The sequence below is a fragment of the Pygocentrus nattereri genome, chromosome 29 (assembly GCF_015220715.1).
Source record: "Pygocentrus nattereri isolate fPygNat1 chromosome 29, fPygNat1.pri, whole genome shotgun sequence".
NCBI lineage: Eukaryota > Metazoa > Chordata > Actinopteri > Characiformes > Serrasalmidae > Pygocentrus > Pygocentrus nattereri.
The window spans coordinates 7,932,069-7,947,122 of record NC_051239.1 but is presented as its reverse complement, the minus strand read 5'-3'; the positions used below and the strand labels follow the sequence as shown (position 1 = coordinate 7,947,122).

Below are 15,054 nucleotides of genomic sequence, written 5' to 3'. Positions count from 1 at the left end.
CAGAACGACAACTGTGGCCATTAAAGACAAAACAATAGTCTATTTAATATTTCTTTATAGTTTTTCATTTCTTAACAGTTCTTCATTAGTATGCCACTGCACAGCCCTAGGGCTGGCACAGCCATGAATCTGACAATTCATGGTCATATTAATATACGTGATGAACAGTTTGTCCTTTTTCATTCATCGTATGAAACTATTAAAGTAGAAACCTAACTTCCTAGTTGTATCCATTGAAGCAAATCTACAGATAGAAAGAACCACAGAACCAAAACTACTTTTGCTCTTAAGAGTGAAAATGTAGGCAAGACATTTTGTGAAGTCATTCTGCTAGCATATATGCTAAAAACATTAGCAACAAACAAACTACTCGAGTTGCTCCCTAAACATGTTAGAAGTCATGGGCCATTCTACCAAATTATGTCTAAATGGAGGTCTCACAGTAAAAAAGAAGGCGTAGCATATTATTCTGGAGAACGAGTGTTGATATTTGCAGTCAATAGCAAAACAAATACACCCCTCGCTTCAGCGCTCCCTCAGAAGCTCCACCCATTGCGGAGGTGAATGCAGCTGGGCTAGCAAAATGGATTGCCTTCGTAAACTGTGGGGCAGTCGTGGGCTGGAGGTTAGGAAACAGCCTTGCAATCGGGAAGTCGCCGGTTTGAACCTCTGAGCCGACAGTCTGTGACTGAAGTGCTTTTTGGCAAGGCACCTAGCTCCCTGGGTGCTGTGGGTAGGGTTGCCTACCACTCCAGGGATGTGTGCTCACTGCCCCTAGTGTGTATGTGGTGTTTCACTGCATGGACGGGTTAGATTGCAGAGGTAAAATTTCCCCACTGTGGGACTAATAAGGGTCACTTTAAATAAATAAAAATAAATACCATGATATACCGTTAGAGTTAACAACCACACACAAAGTAAATAATTGCTACAATTGCTGGTGTGAAGTTAACCAGTTGCTATTACAAACGTTAGGGAATGGGACAATAATACTGTGAAACAGATTCTGTGAAACAGCAAAAATATGGTAATGTTGCCAACCTGTCAAGCAAAAACAGAGAAACCTCCTATTCCTTTTCATGCTGTTCAACTCTCTCGATGACGCTGAAGTCAGTTTCTTATTCACCAGTTGTTCTAATTTTCCCGTTCCACCTTAAATGGCGTGGGAGTTACATTCAGGCACCTCAGGCACTGAATGGAACTACTGCACGATTTAAAGTGGGACCGGAAAACGCGAATAGAAAGCCAACTTTAGCCATGTTAACTTCAAGGAGTATTCAGTGGAGAAATATTTGGAACGTTGCTTTAACTTGAACGTTTTCTACAGCACTCTGTTATCTTGCATACACAATGCTGTATGGGCGGTCACTGTCTGTCTTATGGGGAGGGCAACAAAACATAGGGAGGGCCAACATTAAGTGCGGGACTAACATGCATCGGTCCGGCTATGAAAACAAAAAACAGAGAAGCTCTGATTGCAAACACACACAAAGGGGGAGTAACTTCATTCTCTGCTCAGGACCCCATTACACCACTATGTCTTTACATAGAAAATAGAATACATTTATCATATAGCAAAATCTCAAATGTAAAACCTTTAAAAACAACAAAGCATGCAAACCTTAAATACTGACAAACGTTATGTTATGATCCATTTAAACTAAATGCATTTATTGAAACAGTAAAAAGCTAAAGATATACAAAATTACAATTTATATATATGTTTTGAACTCAGAATCGATCCTTATAAATAAATAACCTTACAAATAAATATCTTTATCGAAGTTATAACTTCTTTGTCCTATTATGTGTCTCAGTGAATGCAGGTGGAAAATGACACCACCCAGCTTCAGTAATTGTGATCATCTCAAATAACTGTGATTGGATGATTAATCCAAGTGTTAACCACTACCATCAGTCAAAGCACATGCTGTGGGAAAAATATCACCTCAAATTATGTGGACAGTCTCCATAATGTCTCAACTCGCTGGCTCTTTTGATGAGCAGTGTTACGCTAAATGCTTAAAGTCCAAACTAAAATATCAGTGACCTTTACTGATTACCTGCAGAGAGCAAAAGCAAAATCAGTTATAATTATTACACAATTAGTTGTTCCATCATTATTTGGGCTTTTCCTTTTTATCACATATGAAAATTACACCTCTAACTGCATATTTTTAATATTTTATGTGTGGTTATTTTAGAAGAGAAGCTCAATGTACCCATGCTTGTCTTCTGTCCCCTGTAGGAGAATAAATAAGCTAAAATGTACAGTGAAGCTAGAACACATTTACAGTGTAACTATATTTGAGAACACTTGTCAACACTCGTCAACTTTATCTTTCTACAAGGGCCAATTTATGTCCTTTTCTCTCTGAGCCTCTGCTTTGGAATGCATGTCTGCTTCCCTTGGCTGCTGTTATAAATGGATGGAGGGCCATTCTGCTTTCCAGAGTTTCTCACACACAGATCACTTCATTTCAAAAGTGTCATAAATTTACTGTGAGTGAAATGTGATATTTAACCCCTACAAGCCGCAGTTATTGTCATTCATAAAGGGTTCTCTCTCAGAGCTCGAAACAAGCGGAGAACTTCCATTGAAATTTTGGATTCTGAACTTTCAGTTGCATGTGTGTTTATACATAGAAAAGTATATACACTGCTCAAAAAAATAAAGGGAACACTCAAATAACACATCCTAGATCTGAATGAATTACATATACTCACTGAATACTTTGTTCTGTACAAAGTTGAATGTGCTGACAACAAAATCACACAAAAATCATCAATGTTTCATCTTGCAGGAACTGCTGACACACTCCAGCCACATGAGGTCTAGCATTGTCCTGCATTAGGAGGAACCCAGGGCCAACCGCACCAGCATATGGTCTCACAAGGGGTCTGAGGATCTCATCTCGGTACCTAATGGCAGTCAGGCTACCTCTGGCTAGCACATGGAGGGCTGTGCGGCCCTCCAAAGAAATGCCACCCCACACCATTACTGACCCACTGCCAAACCGGTCATGCTGAAGGATGTTGCAGGAAGCAGATCGCTCTCCACGGCGTCTCCAGACTCTGTCACGTCTGTCACATGTGCTCAGTGTGAACCTGCTTTCATCTGTGAAGATCACAGGGCGCCAGTGGAGAATTTGCCAAGCCTGGTGTTCTCTGGCAAATCCCAAGCGTCCTGCACGGTGTTGGGCTGTGAGCACAACCCCCATCTGTGGACGTCAGGCCCTCATACCATCCTCATGGAGTCGGTTTCTAACCGTTTGTGCAGACACATGCACATTTGTGGCCTGCTGGAGGTCATTTTGCGGGGCTCTGGCAGCTCCTCCTGTTCCTCCTTGCACAAAGGCGGAGGTAGCGGTCCTGCTGCTGGGTTGTTGCCCTCCTACAGCCTCCTTCACATCTCCTGGATGAGCTGCACTACCTGAGCCACTTGTGTGGGTTGTAGATTCCGTCTCATGCTACCACGAGAGTGAAAGCACCACCAACATTCAAAAGTGACCAAAACATCAGCCAGAAAGCAGAAAGGTACTGAGAAGTGGTCTGTGGTCCACACCTGCAGAACCACTCCTTTATTGAGTGTGTCTTGCTAATCGGCAATAATTTCCACCTGTTGTCTGTTCCATTTGCACAACAGCTGTGAAATTGATTGTCAGTGTTGCTTCCTAAGTGGACAGTTTGATTTCACAGAAGTTTGATTTACTTGGAGTTATATTGTGTTGTTTAAATGTTCCCTTTATTTTTTTGAGCAGTGTATTTTACGATTTGCTGAAAAGTTATTGTTACAGAAAGAAAAAGCCCTTAGATTTTTACAATATTTGCAAATTTTTTTTGCCCCGGTTTGTCCTTTCTTGTCATTGAAACAAATGAAAAAGCCTTACAGTGTCAAACCTCTCAATACAGAATGTAAATGGAATGTAAATGTAGTTCAATATGCAAATATTATAGTGACTGCAATAAGCCTAGACTTCATAGTGCAAATGCACATGAGCCTCAAATGGCTAAAGCTATTGACCTCAGACAGTTACTTCTCTAACAGCCGTGTCGGACACTGCTCCCCGCTGCATCAGGCACGTCTATGTGCTTTGGAGAATTTTAAAGTGAAGCCAGAAGAAAATCCTCGAGAGGAAACAAACAGCATATATAACAGCCCTAGAGTGAGTGTGAGTGAGTAAGTGGAAGCTCTGGCTAAAAGTTAGAAGATTGATTGTTCAAGCTTGGCCATTACCTTTGCCGACAGAGCTTTGTGTGGATGATTGATGCGTCACAGGTGGTGATGGGGCTGTATGGAACTTCCTCTGCCCTTTGAGAAAAGAAGCATCTGCTCCACACTGGACCAGATGAAAAGCCAAGCAACAGATACCTGTTGTGATAGAAACAAACAGAAAAGAGAAAAAATGGAATGGATTTCTGGGCTTTTTTGCTGAAGTGGTACAGTTTGCAAACTAGAGATACAACTTAACTGATACCCAGCAATGTACCAGGCTAACATCAGAACAAAATCCTGGTGTGGATGTTTGGATTAAAAAAAAAGGGGTGGGGGTTGGGGGGGGGGGGGCAAATTCTATAACAATTCTAGTCTAAAATATCAGAATTACTTGTAGCTTACTGTGGCTTTTATACATATTCTACCCAATATCTGTCCTCTGATTTAGCTGTAGCCAATTCCACCTATTATTAAAAATTACAAAATAGTTGGGAAAGTTTGTAAAATGCAAATAAAAACAGAAGCGAGTGATTTGTAAATCTACCTTGACCTGCATTCAAACAAAAGCAGTTCAACAAGATATGTGCCATTTTATTGCATCAACATAAGGGTTTTTTTTTTTGTAAATATACACTCATTCTGAAACTAATGCTTGCAACATGTTCCGAAAAAGCTGGGACAGGGACTATTTGGGTCTAAGAGCATCATAAAAATATTTAGAACAACATTTAAAGAAGTGATATAATTATACATCGACGTAAAAGGAGCATCCAGGAAAGGCCTAATCCTTTATGAGCAAGGATGGGTCAAGACTCAGAAACAGTCCAATATTTAAGAACAATGTTAGGAAGGAATTTCAGGATTTCACCCTGCATGGTGCTTAATATCATCAAAAGATTCAAAGAATCAAAAAAAAAAAATCTCAGTGTAAAAAAAGCCAAAAACCACAACTTCTATTTAAATTAGCTCATTTTAAAGCTCAGTACTTGGAAAAAATATATCAGTATCTGTATCTGCTGGGGCTCAAGTTTTCAGTATCAGTATTGGAAAAAAGTGCCTTGAAACAGCAGCAGACAATATGAAGGACAGTCTGCTGTATGGAGAAAATACAGCACTATTATTATTGAGGCAGTAATTGAGTAACCAACTGAATATTTTGGCAATAAATCAAAAAATCTGTTTAAAAAAAAAGGTGAAACAATAAAAATAAACTAAAATAATAGTAACGCATAATTAGCCCTTTAGAAATAAACATAAACTAGGAAGCCTTCACTAAACTAAAAAGGCATCCTTTTGACACTGTGCAGCAAAAAGGCATTTAAATGAGTCCCTCAGGTTTTGTTTCTTACTGTAATTGAGACCAGAAGGAGAACTGAAATATGCATCATCATCATGCAAAGTACCAGAGATAAAGGTCACCATTAGTCAATATTATTTTGATTGAAAAATTGTGACGGCCGTAAATTTTATGAAATCTGAGACACAGACACTTTTTTGGCTTTAAATCTAATCTTCACCTTCATAACATCTCGATATGGTTTATGGAACTGAGTGGAAGAATCACTTGGAAATTGAAGCTACTAACATTTATGTTAGCTTGCTTCTTTTCTTGATCTTGGTCAACTCGGGGAACATCTGCTCAAAAACTAGTGCAGGAAGTCAAGCTTTATCTTTGAAAACACCAACAGAAACAATTTGCCCGACTTAAATACTCACTGCTCTGGTATTGTATTTCACCTCTAAATCGAGTCTACGCTGCTCTCTCACTCCTCAAACACACCTAATGAGATTAACTGAATCCTGATTGGCAGTTTTATATATTTGAATTAATTAATGTGTTGTGTATGTTGTCAGTGCTGGGTTTCTGTCATATTAAATCTCTTCTTCACACAGACTACTTTGCACTGCCCCTGAAGACCACACACACACACACGCACACACACACACACACACACACACACACACACACACAGTAAAAGTATTCTTTAGCTGTATTTCAGGTTTTATGCCAGCTTTTCTGTGGACTAGGCCTATTTCGTGTATATATAATTTTTTTTTTTTCTTTTCTTTTCACATATATACATCTGTACACAGGGAGGACATATTCATAAAGACTGGCAATACAATGATTTTTTTCTTGTTATTGTGATATATTTCATCATGATATTTTTGATTGGTAAGTACCTTCACAATACTGAACAACTGCATGTATCATAAGACCAATAATAAAGAACCTGTAAACTTTGTCATGAAAGTACAGCTGTGCGACATGATCAAAATATAATATCACAACAAACACAATTCATATGGCTTGATATCGATACATACTGAGATAAATGTCAAATCATTATTTCTCTCGATTTTGAAGGCTGATTTTTGCTCCTGGGTGGCTAATTGCTGTTTTAAACCATCATTTATGGTTGGAACATCAGTGGAACACACTCACCAAACAGTGGGACATTTCACAAATCTGTCATGGGACAGTGGGAGAAAGTGTCTGGTGAGCTGGAAAAGCACAGCCGCAGTTTTTGTAATAGTCATAATTTAAGAAGGAAAACTATTATTTTTTTAGCTGTCTGGCGATGAGCACTCGGCTACCCCGTTACAAATGCTAAACAAGAGGCCAACAACAGTGCTAAACTGTTTAGCTTCTCAACAACGTCGACAGTACGAACAGCAAACATTAGGGTGTCAGTAGGTCAGAGATGGATCACACTGTTACTGCCATCAGACCCAACACGTCCATATCAGAGCACATCACAGTATTCAGACACCAGCTAGCAGACATCTGGATTTCTCCATTCCATCATAGTAGTTTAAGGGGGGGGGGGGGCAATATATCAACACCAGACAAACAATGTCCTCATTTTAGGTTTGTTTAAACTGAAAGCAGTGCTTGTGTGTCGTGTTTGATCTACAGTATCATCAATTCTCCGTGCTGTGCGAGTGACGGAGCGCTGCTTCAAGTTAGCCAGCTGCTAAAAACAGCTAGCCTGGAAAGATGGGGCTCTCCCACTCTCCAATGCCTCATAGCTTCCTCTTTACTTTCGTTTAAATCAGGACAAACTGGCATAAACTCGCTTCTTTCTTTCACTTTCGTTGCATCGGAATACATTAATACTTAAATTTGACTGTCTGAGTGCTGTAACAGCACTTTAGTTGTGAGGAGCAGACATAATTTAATACGGCTAAAGCTCAGAAAGAGATGAGTTCACTTTAGGACAGTATAGTTATGCCACTGATCTCGTCACTCACACTTGGTCACAGGAGAACAGATCACCGGTTGCTGCACTCAGACAGGTAATGTGTAAATGTTTCAGACATTGCTAAAGACTCCAGCTCCATATCTATTTATGTCAAAAAACTCAGAAGTGCGCCCTGTCCTGGCAAGAGCAGAGTACTGTAGCTTTCCTTGCAATAGAAAACACCACCAAGGCTTTCAGTAGAACGCGGAAGTGTGAGAGTGGTGCATTTATTTATTCAAACCTTTATCACTCTATCGAGGAAAAGTTATATCGCTATAATTACCATTATAGTTTTATCGCCCAGCCCAAGAATTATGGTAAGAAAATTAGCTGCTCTCTAACTTAGTACATTCTCATATTTGAAAACATGAGACCTCCGATATCTTTACTATATCATAAGATAAAACAATCTTTTATACATATATATATGCTAAAGGTACAAAAAAAAAACTACACAACAAAATAATAATAATAATAATAATAATAATAATAATAATAATAATAATAATAATAATAATAATAATATACAGAATTATATATAATTAAAAAGATGCAGTATGCCCTGCGATGGACTGGTGACCCATCCAGGGCGTATCCTGCATTTCACCCACTGACTGCTGGGATAGGCTCCAGCTCCCCCTGCGAACCAGCAGAAGTGGCTCGGAAATGTGTGTTTGATTGAAATGCCTGTTTCTACTCTAAACACCCAAGGTTCAGTGAACTGTAGGTAACTGATGTCAGTCCATTATGCCTGTATATTAGAAACCTCTAACATGCCATTCTTGCCTGAGAAGACTTTTAGCCTTGTGGACCGTTACAAAAATAGCACTTTGTTTGAAGTTCTCAGCACTCAACCTACACTAATACAACAAGTCTGTCGGTTTTTGTGCTGCATTGTGCATCTACAGAAGCCCCCTCTCTAAATGGGCTGCCATCCATACACAAAGAAGCAAAAACAGAAGCAGAGAGTAACTTAGGCTGGGCCATACGGCAAAAATATTACACAAAATACTTGAAAACATTTTCATGATACACAACAGGCATCACAGTATTTTGCTTTTGTAAATAGGTTTGTGAACAACGTGGAACAGACAAAATGCATCAGCAAATGAGTGAAGTAAACAAATTACAATTATTTCTTCATACAAACATGAAACGTAAGATAAAGGCGTAGTCATCTCCTTGTAGCTATGCAGTTACTGTACACTGGCTTGTTCAAAGGACCTCTATAAATCTGTGTTTTCACGGTCATTATGTAGTTATTCAGCAGTGTAAAAGTACAGTAACTTTACTTTTAACTTACTTTAACTTTCTGCAAAGCTATTTAAGAAAGAATGAGTCATCCCAGACATTAGTGCTTTATAATTAGCAGATGCTCTAATATGCTTAAAGCTATAATGAGAACGAAATTTGTTAGTCGAAGTAAGAGCACTGTTGATTTAACGAACAGCCCGATTAGAAGCAAAAGTAACATAACTTACACAAATTATAATGAGGGAGATTCTTTTCACTGGGTTTCAGAATGGTTCTGCAAAAACTGCTAGGACTGCTACAAACCCTAACCTCAGTGATCTAGAACTCGTCACTCAGACTGTTCACAAACTGTAATTGTGCGCCGAGTAGCTGTGATTCAAACCATCAACAACACACATGGATCTGCAGCTTATCACCAAAAGCATCCATCAACAGCTGAACGCAAGTTTCATAGGCATCCCTTTTGTTTTCTCACAACACCACTGATAAACAGCAAAAGCTATTTGTATTGGAAAGGAAGGGAGATACAATCAACAGCACAGGAATGAGGATGCAGTCTGCACCGGAACGCTAACGGAATACAAAACTGGAATGAAAAACAGAAGAAGCATAACGGCCCTGAACGTGGGCCGACAATTAGTTCCTCATCCATTTTGCTCAACATTTCGGTTTCTCCTTAATTAAGTTCTCCGTTTTGTTCAACTTTCAGTTTCTCCAAACTTAGTTACTCCTCTGTTTCGTTAAAATTTCATTTTCGCCTCAAATGTTCCTCCATTTCGTTTTGACAGATTTGGTTTCTTCTCTTATTTTCTTTCCTAAAAAAATGGTGTTTCAAGGGTTCTTTAGTAAAGAAAATGGTTCTATATAGAACCTGAACCATTAAAAAAACCTTTACATGATTAAAAGGTTCTCTGCATCAGGAAATCGTTCTCCAGATCGATGGAGAATGTGCTGTAGATTAATCTGTATAGAACCTTTCTGAAATTGGTTCTATATAGTACCCAAAAGGGTTCTTCTATTATTAAGGTGCCAAGCCTGTAACAATACAAGAACCCTTTTGTGTACTATATAGACCCTTTTTCAAAAAGGTTTTATTTAGAACCAACTACAGCACATTCATGCACATTTTCCACAGCTGGAAAGAACCCTTTCATAATGCAAAGAACCCTTCAATCATGTAATGATTCCTTGAGTGTTCGTGGTTCTATATAGAACCTTCTTCCCTACACAGAACCCTTGAAGCACCTTTGTATTTAAAAGTGTACACTACCTTCTATTGGTTGTCACACAGGTAATTCACAGAGTATGAGCGTAATTTTTACACAGTGCCTAAAAAGCTGTGTCTTTATTAAAAAAAGGAAGCATGTGCGATTATAGCGCTGAGGTGCCCACCGCATGCGACCACTGCAGCGCTGCAATAATCACTGCAGTTCTGTAACCCAGAATTTAGAATTAAAAAGTGATCCACCGCTGAGAAAAAGAAAATCCAGCCGTCAAAGTTTACAGACTGGCTAAGCAAGAAATCCGGCTTTGCGAGCCAGGTCCCTGGTCTCAATCCAGCCGAAAATCTGAGGGATAAGATGAACGACCCATACAGAGAACAGAATCACAGCCAAATCCACCCTCCTCTCACTCTTTCAGCACTGCGGTCAGTTCATGCCCAAAGGAACTGAGGCTGTTTTGAGAACCAAAAGAATAACATTATATATAACAATAGTATATTATGTACATATTATAGTGGTAAATCTGTAAAAGGTAAATGGCGACCAAAAAAAAAAAAAACACTATACGGCTAAATTATGCATGAACAAGTGCTCTAGAACAGAATAACCCCAGACAAAAATGGTTTTAAATGGGTTTTTTTACTCCTTAAAAACTTACTCTCAAAAGAAGGTATTGGCAAGAACATGTAATTAGGAAAAAATAAAGAAAGTGCCTGCAAAGTGTTCTTAATGTTCCCAAAGTGAACAAAGTTTGATTCAAACATTAATTTACAATTAAACTCTTTAACTCCTTGAGACCACCAGTGGTTCCAAAATGCACTTCGTCATATTCTTCATGACATTTAGAAGCTGGGCGTCGTGTGAGGCCGTAACTCTTCTTTCCAGTCAAATAGACGGTGATGTCATTTTAAACCCTTATAATAAAAGAAGCTGAACTCACTATTTTTTTTCTACTGAAAGTCGAGCCATTTCTCCACAAATCTGGGCTATAAATCATAACAGATGGTGTCTCTTCAGTGATGAACTCTAAAAATGACTTTTATAAAATACAAAGAGCATCTGAGATTTCTGGCTATCAGCAGTAAATTAAGCATATAGCGATGTGTGTGAACATAAAACATTTTCTGTTACTTTGAGGGGGGCTTTTACAAAAAAATAAAAAATAAATAAAAATGTGCATTTATTTCATGCAGTTACTGAATAATTTGCCTTATGATTTGGTCATGTAAATTCAGATGGACAAACCAAAACAGACCCTGGAAAATAAGATATAAACTCTTAACAATTTCATAATGATGCTTCTCAACGCACGACTGCAGCTCAAAATGCTAGTAAAAAGATACAGAGAATCCTGAGAAATCTCACTGACAAACACTGAATGTCTGTGACTTTCCGTCCCTCAGACAGCACTGCATTAAAAACCAACGAGCCCAGGAATAACAAAAAAAAAATCCCTGTCAGTAAACACAGTTTATCGCAAATGCAAGAAAATAATTTACTATTCAAAAGAGAAGTCATATACCAACAACATCCGATTTCTCTGGGGCGAAAGCTCATCTGAGATGGACTGACGCAAAGTAGAAATGTGTGCTGTGGTCCAATGAACCCAGCTTTCAAATTGTTTTTGGAAATAACGGACAGTATTTTCTGGGCTAAAGAGGAAAACAATGCCTGTCAAAAGGAATCTTACACAGTACTAGAGCACTAACAGAATGACCGATGTTGCAGTTAACGGTCAAAAATCTTGCTTCAAACCATGCTTATCTGCACAAACTCTGTTCCATTTCATTCATACACACTGCAGACTCCAAAAGAACTCAAACACACAGGCCTCACTGTCAAAGTCCTAATCTTCTGCAATCACTTTAACACTTACGCACACAAAGAACGTAAACAGCAACATCTCAGTGTGTCGTCACATAGTTGTGACCAGTTTCCACACAATAATATGAATGACCCAAAGACTAGCAAAATCTATCACACAACCCTTGGCAGTTTTACGATGGGTCACATGGTCCAGTGGACTGCAGCAGCAGATGCAAACATCACAAAAATAAAAACCTCTGGGATTTCCAGATCTCTTATCAAAACATTCAGACTAGTAGGCCATGCTCGCTTTTATTTACTGCAGCCATTTCTGCTTTAGCTGCAACACAAAGGCATGAGATTTACTACCAAGGGTTGGCCATAAGGCAAAAATACATCACAATACTTTTCAAAATACAAGATATTTACATTTACAGCATTTAGCAGACGCTCTTATTCAGAGCGACTTACAAGACCTGCTTTGTCCATCAAGAGAAAGTATCTTTCTCTTACCAACAGATTAGAGAGAGACAGTCCTGAGCTCAGATACTGCTAGAAACAAGAGTCACTGTAGATATCCAGAAAAAAAGGAAGAGAGATGAACACAGGACTCTGTGCTGTACAATGCAATACAATACAGTAAACTACAATACACAGTGCAATACAATAAAATCTAATATATAAGTGCAGCACAATATACTGCAATCAATACTCAAGATATGCATCACTTAATTTGGACTTTGGACTTAATCTGTCCAAGGTTTACGTACAAACAAGTTGGATAAAATGCACCTGCAAAACAGTAGTGCTACCCTTAAACATGCCATGTTTTTCCAAACTAACATCTGCAAAAACAAGAATTTAAGAAGGAATATGAGGGGAAAATGAATGTTCACTACTACTAATATTCACTAGCAATGCACTAAACACTACCTGGCGCTGTTTGCAGGCTCTTTTTAAGTGTTGGGCGATACTGATCAAATTCGTTATCATATTTTCCAAAATTACAATGAATATTTAATGAGGTCTCAATGGACATTGAGGTCTCAATGAAGCCCTGGAAAAACAGCTTCCCAAATAGTTGGGATAGTAGGCAGAATGCGAATAAACACAAAGCAGTGATTGGTAAATTCTGATTTGTCTTTTACAGGTATTTAATTGAAAACAGCACAAAGAAGAGATATTTAACATTTTACCTCATCAACTTTACTGGTTTTTGAAAATACATGCCTATTCCAACTTCAGCACCTATAAAATGGTACAAGGGCAATATAAGACTGGGAAGGTTGTGGAATGATCAAAAATGCCGTTGGAAATTTCCACAGGTCAACAGGTAACATGATGCTATCGTGATTGGGTATGGACAGAGCGTTCACGTAAGGCTCAGTCACCACCACCACCACTTTGTGAAAAACTGCACAAGTGACTCCTCTTAACAGTTTAATAATGATGTTTCTCAACGCAAGACAGCAGAAGAGCACACTGATTTCTCTATCTGCTGCCCAAAAATCAATACTGAATGTCTGTGACTTTCCATCTCTCAGATAGCACTGCACTGAAAACCATCCAGCTTTTATAATAAATATGAGCCCAAGAATAGCTGAAAAATCTCTGTCAGTAAACACAATTTATCGCAAACCCAAGAATGTGCTATACAAAACAAGTCAACACCACCCAAAACGCCGCCAACTTCTCTGGGCTGACTGTCATCTGAGATGGACTGACGCAAAGTAGGAACGTGTGCTGTGGTCTGATAAGTCTCCCTTTCAAGTTGGAAATCATGGACAATGTGGTCTCTGGGCCAAAGAGAAAAGAAATGCCTCTATTCTAAAACAAATGTCTTATACGCCTATGATAAGGAATCTTACACCATAGTTCACATTTTCCAACCTGAACTACACTGTAAAAAATCATTCTTTATTTAGCTTTTAAAATTGTTCTTTGAAAACAACCCAGAGCACCAACGAATGACAGATGTTGCAGTTAATGGTCAGGACCTAAACACCATGCACAAAGTGTGTGATATAGATTTTTTAAAGATCTGCTTGACCTCAGGGACACTGATATTTTATGGAACAGAACATTATCATGCATATAACTCTCATTATCCAACACCACTAAAACTGATAACCCATATCACAGCGTGTTAATATCATAGCAAGCCAGAAAAGAAGCTATATTACACAGCTCCCCTCCCCAACTAATCTAAATCTTGGCCTAAATTCTTTAAGCAATGAAGATGGTCTACTGTGATGTAATTGACCCCTGTTCATATTGCCACCTCAACCTATCATTTGACCTCATTATTTCTTCACACCTGCTGAATGATCATAGCTGTTAAATGGCACGTTTCTTGTGCCACTTCTAAAAATGTCAAGCTGATGCTGCACTGGAGTGACTGGTGAATTATTTCCACCTGCATTTGTTTTAGCCTGTTCTGTGAAGATTAAAGGCAGGTTTGGGTTTTGAAGTCGTGTAATATGACTACAATGACAAATGGTGCCAAACAAAGCCTAAGTAATGCAGGGGGCACATGCAGTATGATCTAAAAGGCAGAGCAGAACACTGATGTATGTGTGTGAGAATACAAATGTGAAAAATCCCATTGATTATAGCCTTATATCTGTACCCTGTACCCCCCCCCAATCACTGTCTCTCTTCCCCACACACACACACACACACACACACACACACACACACAACCATTGGCAGAAATAAAACAGAAAAAAAGGCTGAGGCTCTTACAATGAAGCGTGATGGATAGACGAAAAGGCCACAAAGTGCAGCCAAACGCAATGTTAAACAAATACGGAAGAGAAATGGATCTGGTGCCTCTACAATTCTGCAGAGAGGAAACACAATTACTGCCATACACACAAGCGCCCACACAATACATCAGTTTAGGGATGTACCGATACCAAAGCACAGATATCAAACATTAAATGTCACCTGATAACACGTGACATAAGATTAATGTACATGGTGAGTCAAAAGTCACAGGACAGGGTTTATTTAATTTAATTTTTTATGTTATTATCAACTTTTATCTCTAGGGTCATCTCAAACAAATTGCGTATGCTGAGAAAATCTGCAAACACACACCACCACCAGCACCGCATTGTGGAGGCTTGTGACAGCAGTTCTCCACAGATTCTCATCGTTTGGATCCTGCGCCTTCAGCTCCGTGTTCAGCACCAGGGACAGCACACTGAACACGTCACATAGCTGCGCATGACAGGCAACGTTCCCAGTTGATGTTGCAACTTTCTGCGTTGATAACTTCTGAACCACAAGAGATACTGCAAATCTG

The 15,054-nt window shown here is 39.0% G+C and overlaps 1 protein-coding gene across 4 annotated transcripts in view; it reads right to left on the bottom strand.

The window, feature by feature from the left end:
- Positions 1-15,054, bottom strand: part of gpat2 (glycerol-3-phosphate acyltransferase 2, mitochondrial) — a 309,817-nt gene that overhangs the window by 248,614 nt on the left and 46,149 nt on the right. For all 4 annotated transcript variants that reach the window (XR_005129900.1, XM_037536042.1, XM_037536041.1 and 1 more), the window contains exon 2: positions 4,238-4,372. The gene's annotated coding sequence lies outside the window, so the exon portion shown is untranslated. The remainder of the gene's footprint in view (positions 1-4,237; positions 4,373-15,054) is intronic.